A 13,020-nucleotide genomic window follows, 5' to 3' on the forward strand; every position below is an offset into this window, starting at 1 on the left:
CTCAGATTTAAATTTAGCAATTGAGCTAGTATCAATTGCTGTTTGCGGAAGAGAGTTCCAAACTTCTACCTCCCTTTGTGTGCAGAAATGTTTTCTAATCTCACTCCTGAAAGGTCTGGCTCTAATATTTAGACTGTGCCCCCTACTCCTAGAATCCCCAACCAGCGGAAATAGTTTCTCTCTATCCACCCTATCTTATAAACTTCGATCAGATCACCCCTTAACCTTCGAAACTCCAGAGAATACAACCCCAATTTGTGTAATCTCTCCTCGTAACTTAGCCCTTGAAGTCCGGGTATCATTCTAGTAAACCTACGCTGCACTCCCTCCAAGGCCAATATGTCCTTCTGAAGGTGCGGTGCACAGAACTGCTCACAGTACTCCACGTGTGGTCTAATCAGGGTTTTGTATAGCTGCAGCATAACTTCTGCCCCTTTGTACTCTGGTCCTCCAGATATGAAGGCCAGCATTCCATTTGCTTTATTGATTATTTTCTGCACCTTTTCATAACACTTCAATGATCAATGTACCCGAACCCCTAAGTCCCTTTGGACATCCACTGTTTTTAACTTTTTACCATTTAGAAAGTACCCTGTTCTATCCTTTTTTGATCCAAAGTGGATGACCTCACATTTGTCTACATTGAATTCCATTTGCCACAGTTTTGCCCATTCACCTAATCGATCAATATCCCTTTGTAATTTTATGTTTTCATCTACACTGCTTACAATGCCATCAATCTTTGTGTCATCGGCAAACTTAGATATGAGACTTTCTATGCCTTCATCTAAGTTGTTAATAAATATTGTGAATAACTGAGGCCCCAAGACAGATCCCTGCGGGACTCCACCAGTCACATCCTGCCAATGTGAGTACCTTCCCATTCTCTCTGTTGCCTTTTGCTCAACCAACTTCATAACCAAGTCTGTACTTTTCCCTCGATTCCATGGGCTTCCATTTTAGCTAACAGTCTCTTATGTGGGACCTTATCAAATGCCTTCTGGAAGTCCATATAAATAACATCCATTGACATTCCCCTGGCCACTACTTTAGTCACCTCTTCAAAAAATTCAATCGGTTTTATCAGGCACGACCGACCTTTCACAAATCCATGCTGGCTCTCCCTGATTAACTGAAATTTCTCGAGGTGTTCAGTCACCCTATCCTTAATTATAGACTCCAGCATTTTCCCCACAACAGATGTTAGGCTAACTGGTCAATAATTCCCTGGTTTCCCTCTCTCTCCTTTCTTAAAAAGCGGAGTGACATGTGCAATTTTCCAATCTAGAGGGACAGTTCCTGAATCTAGAGAACTTTGAAAGATTATAGTTAGGGCATCTGCAATGTGCTCACCTACTTCCTTTAAAACCCTGGGATGGAAACCATCTGGCCCTGGGGATTTGTCACTCTTTAGTGCTATTATTTTCTTCATTACTGTTGTTTTACTTATGTTAATTTTATGGAGTCCCTGTCCCCGATTCAATATTAGTTTTCTTGGGATTTCCGGCATGCTATCCTCTTTTTCTACTGTAAATATTAACGCAAAGTAATTGTTCAACATGTCTGCCATTTCCCCATTGTCAATGACAATATCCCCACTTTCAGTTTTTAAGGGGCCAACACTGCTCCTGACCACACTCTTTTTCCTAATATATCTATAAAAGTTCGTCATATTGATTTTGATATCCCTTGCAAGTTTCTTTTCATACTCTCTTTTTGTAGCTCTTACTATCTGTTTTGTGACCCTTTGTTGATCTTTGTATCTTTCCCATTCGCCAGGATCTTTGCCACTTTTTGCCTTTTTGTATGACCTTTCCTTACGTCTTATACTGTCCCTTACCTCTTTAGTTGTCCATGCCTTTTTTTTTTGGCAAGTAGAGTTCTTGCCCCTCAGGGGTATAAAACGATTCTGTATTACGTTAAATGTTTCTTTAAACATTTCCCACTGATCATCAGTCGTTTTACCCATTAACAGATTTGCCCAGTTTACTGTGGACAGTCTCTGTCTCATCCCATTGAAGTCGGCCTTACCCAAGTCTAGAATCTTAGCAGCTGTTTCACTTTTTTCCCATTCAAACACTACACTGAACTCGATCATGTTATGATCGCTATTGGATAGATGTTCACGCACAGTAAAGCTGTTAACAAAATCTGGTTCATTACTCATTACTAAATCTAGTCTGGCTTGCCCCCTTGTTGCCTCCAGGACATACTGATGTAGAAAACTATCCCGGACACACTCAAGAAATACACGATCTTTCTAATAGTTGCTAGTCTGCTTTTCCCAATCTATGTGAAGGTTAAAGTCCCCCATTAAGAACACTATGCCTTTGTTACACGCTTGTCTAATCTCTGCATTTATACAGTCTAGCAGTTCAGAGCTGCTGCCAGGGATCCTATACACAACTCCCACTATAGTCTTAGATCCTTTCCTATTTCTCAATTGAACCCATAAGGTCTCGGTTGGCTGCTTACCCCTTGTTATATCCTCCTTTATCATTGAAGTGATTTCATCTCTAATCACTAAGGCTACTCCTCCCCTTCTTCCATTTTCCCTATCTCTCCTGTAGACCTTATAACCCGATATATTTAGTTCCCAATCCTGACAATTCTGCAGCCATGTCTCAGTAATAGCTATCATGTCATACCCTCCAATTTGAATTTGAACCTGCAGTTCATTTAATTTATTCCTTATACTCCGTGCATTTGTGTATAGAACTCTTAGTTGGGCCACACACCTGAGCCTGAACTTTAGCTTTGATGCTGAGTTAATCGCTTTACACCTTCTAGTTTTCACTTAATCTGGAGTGCCTAAAGTACACTTTCTTTCTGCTGCTCTACGCTTTTCCCTTTCACTTGTTCTTGAACAACTGTTTGTACTATTTGTATTGTAAATTTCCCGAGTCTTCCCCTCTGTTGCTGTTCTCAACTTTACTCCCTTCTGACTCCCCGGTCAGGTTCCCATCTCCCTGCCACTCTAGTTTAAACCTTCCCCAACAGCGCTAGCAAACACCCCCGCGAGGACATTGGTCCCGGTCCTGCTCGGGTGTAACCCGTCACGCTTGTACAGGTCCCACCTTCCCCAGAACCGGTCCCAATGTCCCAGGAATCTAAATCCCTCCCTCCTACACCATCCCTGCAGCCACGCATCCATCCTATCTATTCTCCTGTTCCTATACTCACTCGCACGTGGCACTGGTAGTAATCCTGAGATCACTACCTTTGAGGTCCTGCTTTTTATAATTTATCTCCTAACTCCTTAAATTCACCTTGCAGGACCTCATCCCTTTTTTTACCTATGTCGTTGGTACCGATATGGACCACGACTACTGGCTGTTCACCCTCCCCCTCCAGAATGCCCTGCAGCTGCTCCGTGACATCCTTGACCCTGGTACCAGGGAGGCAACATACCATCCTGGAGTCACGTTTGCGGCCGCAGAAACGCCTATCTGTTCCCCTTACAATTGAATCCCCTATCACTATAGCCCTGCCACTCTTCTTCCTCCCCTCCTGTGCAGCAGAGCCACCCGTGGTGCCACAAACTTGGCTCTTGCTGCTTTCCCCTGATAAGCCATCTCCCCCAACAGTATCCAAAGCGGTTTATCTGTTTGAGAGGGAGATGGCCCCAGGGGACTCCTGCTCTACCTGCCTAGTCCTTTCACTCTGCCTGGCGGTCACCCATTTCCTTTCTGCCTGCGTAATCTTTACCTGCGGTGTGACCACCTCACTGAACATGCTATCCACGATAGTCTCAGCATCATGACTGCTCCACAGTGAATCCACCCGCAGCTCCAGCTCCGAAATGCGGTTAGCCAGTAGCTGCAGCTGGACACACTTCCTGCACACATGGTCGCCAGGGACACTGGTAGTGTCCATGGCTTCCAACATAGTGCAGGAGGAGCATATCACGGGTGCGAGCTGTGCTGCCATGACTTACCTTAGATTTACACTGCGTTCACCTCTCAGACTCTCCTCCCGCTCTAGGTCTCTCCTTTTATACTGTGCTTACCTCTCGGATTCTCCTGCCTCACCTGTGACGTCACACAGTAGTTTTCTCTTGTTGCAGGTCTGCTGCTGCTTTTATTCCCCACTCTCAGTCTTCTGCTACTCAGGTCCGCCGCCGCTCTGCGGGAAGAGTTAGGAAAAGCAAGGCAAAGCAGCACCTCCTTCCCCCACTTCACTGAACTCCCACACTCACCAAACTCTCAGTTGACCACTCGGTGTTCCGTTGCACTCAGGTTTGGCAAAGCAAAGCAGCAAAGCAGCTGGATTCCAGATCCCTTCCATACTTCATATATTTTTACAGGAATTTATGACGACGTTTTTTATTCTGGCCTTTCGGCTGGCTGAAAAACTATCGTTTCAAATCACTTTTCAGGCAATAGAAAACAATTTTTAAAAAAAAGTTTATCCCACCTGCAAAATGGAAAGTGTGAGTCAGCAGGAAAAAGAAAGTAATAGGTCAAATTTTAAAAAATAAACCTCAAGAATTAGGTTGAATGAGATTAGGTTGAACTAGGTAGGATAAAAGCACAATTAAAGTTAAAAGATAACGGTGCCAATTTTCCTCATACTGCACCTGGGTATAAAGGATCGTCTGTTGAAGTTAACAGAGAGAAATCGGACAGGGAGGATCACACATTTGTAATGGAGCCACACAATTTTCTGTTCATTGAAACTAATGGGTGGAAAAAAGGGTGGGATCCGTTACTGGCTCACAAACCTCTCCACCCAATTTTCCTCTGTACGATACACCCAAGTGCAATAAGTGGAAAATCTGTCTCAAAAATAGAACAGGAAGCATTTTTTTTATTCGTTCATGGAATGTGGGCATCGCTGGCAAGGCCAGCATTTATTGCCCATCCTTAATTGCCCTTGAGAAGGTGGTGGTGAGCCGCCTTCTTGAACCGCTGCAATCCAGTGTGGTGAAGGTTCTCCCCCAGTGCTGTTAGGTAGGGAGTTCCAGGATTTTGACCTATCGACGATGAAGGAACGGCGATATATTTCCAAGTCGGGATGGTGTGTGACTTGGAGGGGAACGTGCAGGTGGTGTTGTTCCCATGTGCCTGCTGCTCTTGTCCTTCTAGGTGGTAGAGGTCGTGGGTTTGAGAGGTGCTGTCGAAGAAGCCTTGGCGAGTTGCTGCAGTGCATCCTGTGGATGGTACACACTGCAGCCATGGTGCGTTGGTGGTGAAGGGAGTGAATGTTTAGGGTGGTGGATGCAGCAAAATGGCACAAAATGCAAAACAAGGCAAGCGGTGGTTCATATTTTTTTATATTTTAAAATTAATATTACACTGAAAAGTTCTTTGCTGGCTTTTGAGTAATTTTACTGCAGTAATATTATTTTTTTTCAGTGTCACACCATGAGAGCTAAAATCTTACAAAGCACCTGGCCCAAGGGGACAGTTAATTCTCTGGACCTGCTCGCAATCCAGAGTTAAAAGATATTTTTAAAAAAGTAATGAAAATTAATTAAATTCAAGGGCTGATCTTTTAAATATGTAGTTCCAGCAGGGAGCATTACACACTGGGAGAATATATCACGGGAGCACAGGGCAACTGCCCATAATTTATGAACAGAAATTGTAGGGAGCGTGTCTCCAATTTTCCTGTATGCACTGCAGGCAGTCGAGGCTTCCCACCAAGAGTGTGCACTCATAATAGAGTCTCAAAAATTTTCAAATTGATCTTATGCAGATGGAGCAAATGGAATACTATTGGTGATGATGGCAAATACGCTGTGGGTAAAGAGTGGGGAGCATCTGGCCAAAGAAACATAGAGACAAAAATGTCACCTCTGAACTCCCAGCACATGCTCAGAGCACATACAGTAAAACTGCACACTCCTAACTTAGGAGAATCATTTTCAAGCAGAGGGTTGTAAGGCATAAAAATTAAGAGCAGGAGTAGGCCGTTCGGCCCCTTGACCCTGCTCTGCCATTTGATAAGATCATGGCTGATCTGATTGTGACCTCAACCCTACATTCCCGTCTACCTACTATAACCTTTGACTCCCTTGTTAATCAGGAATCTATCGAACTCAGACTTAAAAATATTCAATGACCCTGCCTCCACCGCTCTCTGGGGAAGGGAGTTCCACAGACTCACAACCCTCTGTGAGAAAAAAATTCTCCTCATCTCCGTCTTAAATGGGAGACCCCTTATTTTTAATCTGTGACCCCTCGTTCTAGTCTCTCCCACAGGGGGAAACATCTTCTCAGCATCTACCCCTTCTAGTCCCCTTAGGATCTTATATGTTTCAATAAGATTACCTCTCATTTTTCTAAACTCCAATGTATACAGGCCCAACTTGTCCAAACTTTCCTCATAACATAACCCCCTCATCCCAGGAATCAGTCGAGTGAACCTTCTCTGAACTGCCTCCAAAGCAATTATGTTCTTTCTTAAATAAGGAGACCAAAACTGCACACAGTATTCTATATGTGGTCTCATCAATGCCCTGTACAACTGTAGCAAAACATCTCTACTTTTATATTCCATTCCCCTTGCAATAAATGAAAACATTCCATTTGCCTTTCCAATCACTTGCTGTACCTGCATACTAACTTTTTGTGATTCATGTACTAGGACACCCAAATCCCTCTGTACCTCAGAGTTCTGCAATCTCTCTCCATTTTCTATTCCTCCTGCCAAAGTGGACAAGTTCACATTTTCCCACATTATATTCCATCTGCCAAAAGGAACGGCCTATCAGAAAAGTGGTAGAAGCAGAAGCCATGATAACATTTAAAAGGGAAGAGCATAAATATCTGAAAAACAAAAAATTAAAAAGGGTATGGGGAAAAGATAACAGAATGCGATTAAGTGGACAGCTCTTTTCGAGATCCAGCACAGGAGCAAAGGCCAAATGGCCTCTTCCTGTGCTGTAAAATTCTGTGGGGCATAAATTCCTTCGCGCTCCAAACCCGGTGTGATGTAGATGGCCAATATATATGGCTCAGTGCATGCAAACCTAAATAGGCTACACAAAATACAATCCACTATTTGTATCCATGGAGTTCCTATCCATTGCAACTCTATGTGCTTGGTGGTAACTGTCTCAGAATATAAGAGTCAATTCGGTTGTGAGTTCATAAAGTGCATTCTACAAGTACATCTTGCTAATCGGGCCAGGAGGCCTTTCTGCAGGATTCACGAGCTAGCAAATTCGGTGGTCCAAAAAATTTCTACTGAATCTGGAGGCCATGTCCAGAGGTTGTATTGACCTCATTAAAGCTTCTAATTGTACTAGCTTTTATGTAAATTGGTCACATGATAAATTCCATTTTTTTTTTTCTCTCCACTCCTTCAACACTTGTTGCCATTTTAAAACCTGCTTTTCTGGTCTGCTCTGTCCTGATCTTAAGAGCTTGGGGGTAGAAATTGAACAATTTGTTTGGCATAAAATGATTGCGACAATGACAAATTTAGCAGTGGGACAGCCTGCACTGATCTGCACATGCATTCGGGCGACTGCTGAATATGAAGAGCCCTTTTTTTAGGTGTCTCAGCCGACTGCCTAAAACAAGTGGGGTAATGGGGCTAACTGGATTGCTCTTGCAAAGAGCTGACACGGGCTCAATGGGCCGAATGGCCTCCTTCTGTGCTGTAACGATTCTATGATTCTAAGTGTTAGGCCAGTGGGCCAGTGGGCCGATGAATGGCAGATGGAGTTTAATTTAGATAAATGTGAGGTGATGCATTTTGGTAGATCGAATCGGGCCAGGACCTACTCCGTTAATGGTAGGGCGTTGGGGAGAGTTATAGAACAAAGAGATCTAGGAGTACAGATTCATAGCTCCTTGAAAGTGGAGTCACAGGTGGATAGGGTGGTGAAGAAGGCATTCAGCATGCTTGGTTTCATTGGTCAGAACATTGAATGCAGGAGTTGGGATGTCTTGTTGAAGTTGTACAGGGCATTGGTGAGGCCACACTTGGAGTACTGTGTACAGTTCTGGTCACCCTATTATAGAAAGGATATTATTAAACTAGAAAGAGTGCAGAAAAGATTTACTAGGATGCTACCGGGACTTGATGGTTTGACTTACAGGGAGAGGTTAGACAGACTGGGACTTTTTTCCCTGGAGAGTAGGAGGTTAAGGGGTGATCTTATAGAAGTCTATAAAATAATGAGGGGCATAGATAAGGTCGATAGTCAAAATCTTTTCCCAAAGGTAGGGGAGTCTATAACGAGGGGGCATAGATTTAAGGTGAGAGGGGAGAGATACAAAAGGATCCAGAGGGGCAATTTTTTCACTCAAAGGGTGGTGAGTGTCTGGAACGAGCTGCCAGAGGCAGTAGTCGAGGCGGGTACAATTTTGTCTTTTAAAAAGCATTTGGACAGTTACATGGGGAAGATGGGTATCGAGGGATATGGGCCAAGTGCAGGCAATTGGGACTAGCTTAGTGGTATAAACTGGGCGACATGGACATGTTGGGCCGAAGGGCCTGTTTCCATGTTGTAACTTCTATGATTCTATGATTCTATGATTTACATAATGAGGGACCTAATGTCGGTGATAGGAGGCCGTTCCCAAATAATGCTGCCTTGAGCGGAGCAATCATCGGTTATCTCTGCATGGATGCAATTGTACATTTCCTCATCACATTACAATACAAAATCAGAAAATTACCTTTATGATGTAGGTGGGGTGAGGAAGGGGTGAGATCTTCAAAATTGTAAGGGAGCAAAAAATTCCTGCCATATATTTTACTCGAAGTAGAAAAGTCACCCTGTCTCGACAGGATGCATCTTAGGTTACTGAGGGAAGTAAGGGTGAAAATTGTGGGGGCTCTGGCCAAAACCTTCCACTCTTCCTCAGATACGGGGGTGGTGCCAGAGTATTGGAGGATTGCAAATGTTACATCCCTGCTCAAAAAAGGGGAGAGGGATAAACTCGGCAATTACAGGCCAGTCAGCCTAACGTCGATAGTGGGGGAACTTTTAGAAACAATAATCCGGGACAAAATTAAATGGCACTTGGAAAAGTATGGGCTAATAAATGAAAGTCAGCACGGATTTGTTAAAGGAAAATCGTGTTTGACTAACTTGATTGAGTTCTTTGATGAAGTAATGAAGAATTTTAATGAGGGTAGTGCGGTTGATGTGTATATGGACTTTCAAAAGGGATTTGATAAAGTACCACATAATAGACATGTTAGCAAAATTAAAGCTCATGGGATTAAAGGGATAGTGGCAGCATGGATACAAAATTGGCAAAGGGATAGAAAGCAGAAAGTAGTGGTGAACGGTTATTTTTCAGGCTGGAGGGAAGTATACAGTGGTGTTCCCCAGGGATCTGTATTAGGACCAGTGCTCTTTTTGATATATATTAATGATCTGGACTTAGGTATAGAGAGTATAATTTCAAAGTTTGCAGATGACGCAAAACTCGGAAATGTAGTAAACAATGTGGAGGATCGTAACAGGCTCCACGAGGACATAGACAGACTGGTGAAATTGGCAGACACATGGTGGATGAAATTTAATGCAGGGAAGTGTGAAGTGATACATTTTGGTAGGAAGAACGAGGAGAGGCAATATAAACTAAATGGTACAATTTTAAAGGGGGTGCAGGAACAGGGAGAACTCGGGTTGTATGTACACAAATTTTTCAAGGTGGCAGGACGTTGAGAAGATTGTTAAAAAAGTATATGGGATCAGAGAACAATGGAATCATAGAATGGTTACATTCTAGGCCATTCGGCCTATCGAGCCCGTGCCGGCTCTTTGTAAGAGCAATCCATTTAGTCCCATTCTCCCCAGAGCCCTGCAGATCTTTTCCCTTCAAGTATTTATCCAATTTCTTTTGAAAACCATGATTGAATCTGCTTCCACCACCCTTCCAGGCAGCTCATTCCAGGTCATAACTACTCACTGCGTAAAAAAGTTTTTCCTCATGTCGCCTTTGGTTCTTTTGCCAATCGCCTTAAATCTGTGTCCTCTGGTTCTTGACGCTTTCGCCAATGGGAACAGTTTCTCTTTATTTACTTTATCTAAACCCTTCATGATTTTGAACACTTCTATCGAATCTCCTCTCAACCTTTTCTGCTCTAACAGTTTCTCTCTATCTACTCTGTCCAAACCCTTCATGATTTTGAATACCTCTATCAAATCTCCTCTCAACCTTCTCTGCTTTAAGGAGAACAACCCCAGCTTCTCCAGTCTATCCACATAACTGAAGTCCCTCATCCCTGGAACCATTCTAGTAAATCTTTTCTGCACCCTCTCTAACTATCCTGATATCTATCCTAAAATTGCTTCTCTCTAGTATGAACCTGTGTCCCTTAGTTAAACTCTAGGAGCTTAATTTAAGTAATATTCCGGGCTAACTTGCACTATACCCTTAACAATCTTATATACCTTACACATATGTATAAGGTCACCTCTCAGCCACCTCCTTTTTGGCTGAAAAGCTGAAATTTCTCCAGTGCATCCTCACAGGGTAACAACCTAGTGCATTGCCTCTAGTGTTTGAATGTCTCTCTTGTTCCTTGGCAACCAGAACTGGATGCAATATTCAAGGCAAAAATGGAAAGCTTATGTCAGATACCAAGAGCTCAATACTGCAGAAAGCCTAGAGGAGTATAGAAAGTGCAGGGGTGAAATTAAAAGGGAAATTAGGAAAGCAAAGAGAGGGCATGAAAAACAAAATATTGGCAAGTAAAATCAAGGAAAACCCAAAGATGTTTTATAAATACATAAAGAGCAAGAGGAGAACTAAGGAAAGAGTAGGGCCCATTAGAGACCAAAAAGGTAACCTGTGTGTTCAGGCGGAAGATGTGGGTGTGGTTCTAAATGAATACTTTGTGTCCGACTTCACAAAAGAGGGGGACGATGCAGATATTGTAGCTAAGGAGGAGGATTGTGAAATATTGGATGGGATAAACATAGTGAGAGGAAATTTTAAGGGGCTTACAATCCTTGAAAGTAGATGAATCGCCAGGCCCAATTGAAATGTATCCCAGGCTGTTAAGAGAATCAGGGGAGGAAATAGCGGAGGCTCTGACCATCTTTTTCCAATCCTCTCTGGCTGCAGGTGTGGTGCCGGAGGATTGGAGGATGCTAATGTTGTATCATTGTTTAAAAAGGGAGAAAGGGATAGACTGAGAAATTACTTGACATCAGGGCAGCATTTGACCGAGTGTGGCACCAAGGAGCCCTAGTAAAATTGAAGTCAATGGGAATCAGGGGGAAAACTCTCCAGTGGCTGGAGTCATACCTAGCACAAAAGAAGATGGTAGTGGTTGTTGGAGGCCAATCATCTCAGCCCCAAGACATTGCTGCAGGAGTTCCTCAGGGCAGTGTCCTCGGCCCAACCATCTTCAGCTGCTTTAGCAATGACCTTCCCTCCATCATAAGGTCAGAAGTGGGGATGTTCACAGATGATTGCAGTGTTGAGTTCCATTCGCAACACCTCAGATAATGAAGCAATCTGTGCCCGCATGCAGCAAGACCTGGACAACATCCAGGCTTAGGCTGATAAGTGGCAAGTAACATTCTTGCCAGACAAGTGCCAAGCAATGACCATCTCCAACAAGAGAGAGTCCAACCAACCCCCTTGACATTCAACGGCATTACCATCGCAGAATCCCCCACCATCAACATCCTGGGGGTCACCATTGACCAGAAACTTAACTGGACCAGCCACATAAATACTGTGGCTACAAGAGCAGATCAGAGGCTGGGTATTCTGTGGTGAGTGACTCACCTCCTGACTCCCCAAAGTTTTTCCACCATCTACAAGGCACAAGTCAGGTGTGTGATGGAATACTCTCCACTTGCCTGGATGGGTGCAGCTCCAACAACACTCAAGAAGCTCGACACCATCCAGGACAAAGCAGCCCGCTTGATTGGCACCCCATCCCCACCTTAAACATTCACTCCCTCCGCCACCGGTGCACTGTGGCTGCAGTGCGTACCATCTACAAGATGCATTGCAGCAACTCGCCAAGGCTTCTTCAACAACACCTCTCAAACCCGCGGCCTCAACCACCTAGGGCAAAGGCAGTAGGTGCATGGGAACACCACCACCAGCACGTTCCTCTCCAAGTCACACGCCATCTTGACTTGGAAATATATCTCCGTTCCTTCATTGTCGCTGGGTCAAAATCCTGGAATTCCCTGCCCAACAGCACTGTGGGAGAACCTTCAGCACACGAACTTGAAGGGTTCTCAAAATTCCCACATTTTTCATATCATCAACAAGGATATGACTTTTGGACTTTTATGGCAGAGGACCCAACTGCTGGGTTAAGTGTCGAACCCTGCAGACAGGAGGCTAGGCCCATGAGGGCCTGGGACTGGACATGCCTGGGCTTGTTGGGTGCAGTGTGGTTTGTAGCCTGAAACCAGACAATGAGAGGAGACAGAATACGCATTCTTCCCTTTAAAACAATCAATCCAGAGAAAGACTTCATCTTACATGAAACTAAACCTTGCATAAATAATCGCTACTAACTACTAAGGCAGGAAGGTAGCAATCAATGCAATTATGCAAACCCATCAATACTTCACATATACAAAGGCTTTCAGTTCAAAACTAGTTACGGGGACAGGAAGACAATGATAAACATTATGCGAGCCCATTAAAAACAATGAGATAACAATCACCTGAAGAAGCCCACCAAAATCAGACAACGAACTAACCTTGATTTGGATTCGGATAAGAAATTCGCAAAACAGTATAACTGGGCCACCAGTTACGAAGGGGCAGGGTGAGCAGTTTTGGAGCAGGTTTTAAGCAGAGTTTGTAAGCAGGTGTTAAGCGGTTGAAGCAGAGTTTAAGCAGGGAGAGGTAGCTGAGCCAAGCAGAGGAAGGCGATCTGGAGGTTTGCAGGCCCGCAGGCAACATCACAGCGAGGGGCACGGCGTGGCAGGCTCAACCGAAGACAACAAGGCCGCAACCGCAGCCCTCCACGAATATCGACCACCCACAACCGAGCCTTACCGCATCAGCGGACTCCACCCAACTGAAGAACCTTTGCAGATTCCACAGACCAGGACCACGTGGGGAC

The sequence above is a fragment of the Heptranchias perlo genome, chromosome 1 (genome assembly GCF_035084215.1).
Source record: "Heptranchias perlo isolate sHepPer1 chromosome 1, sHepPer1.hap1, whole genome shotgun sequence".
Lineage (NCBI taxonomy): Eukaryota > Metazoa > Chordata > Chondrichthyes > Hexanchiformes > Hexanchidae > Heptranchias > Heptranchias perlo.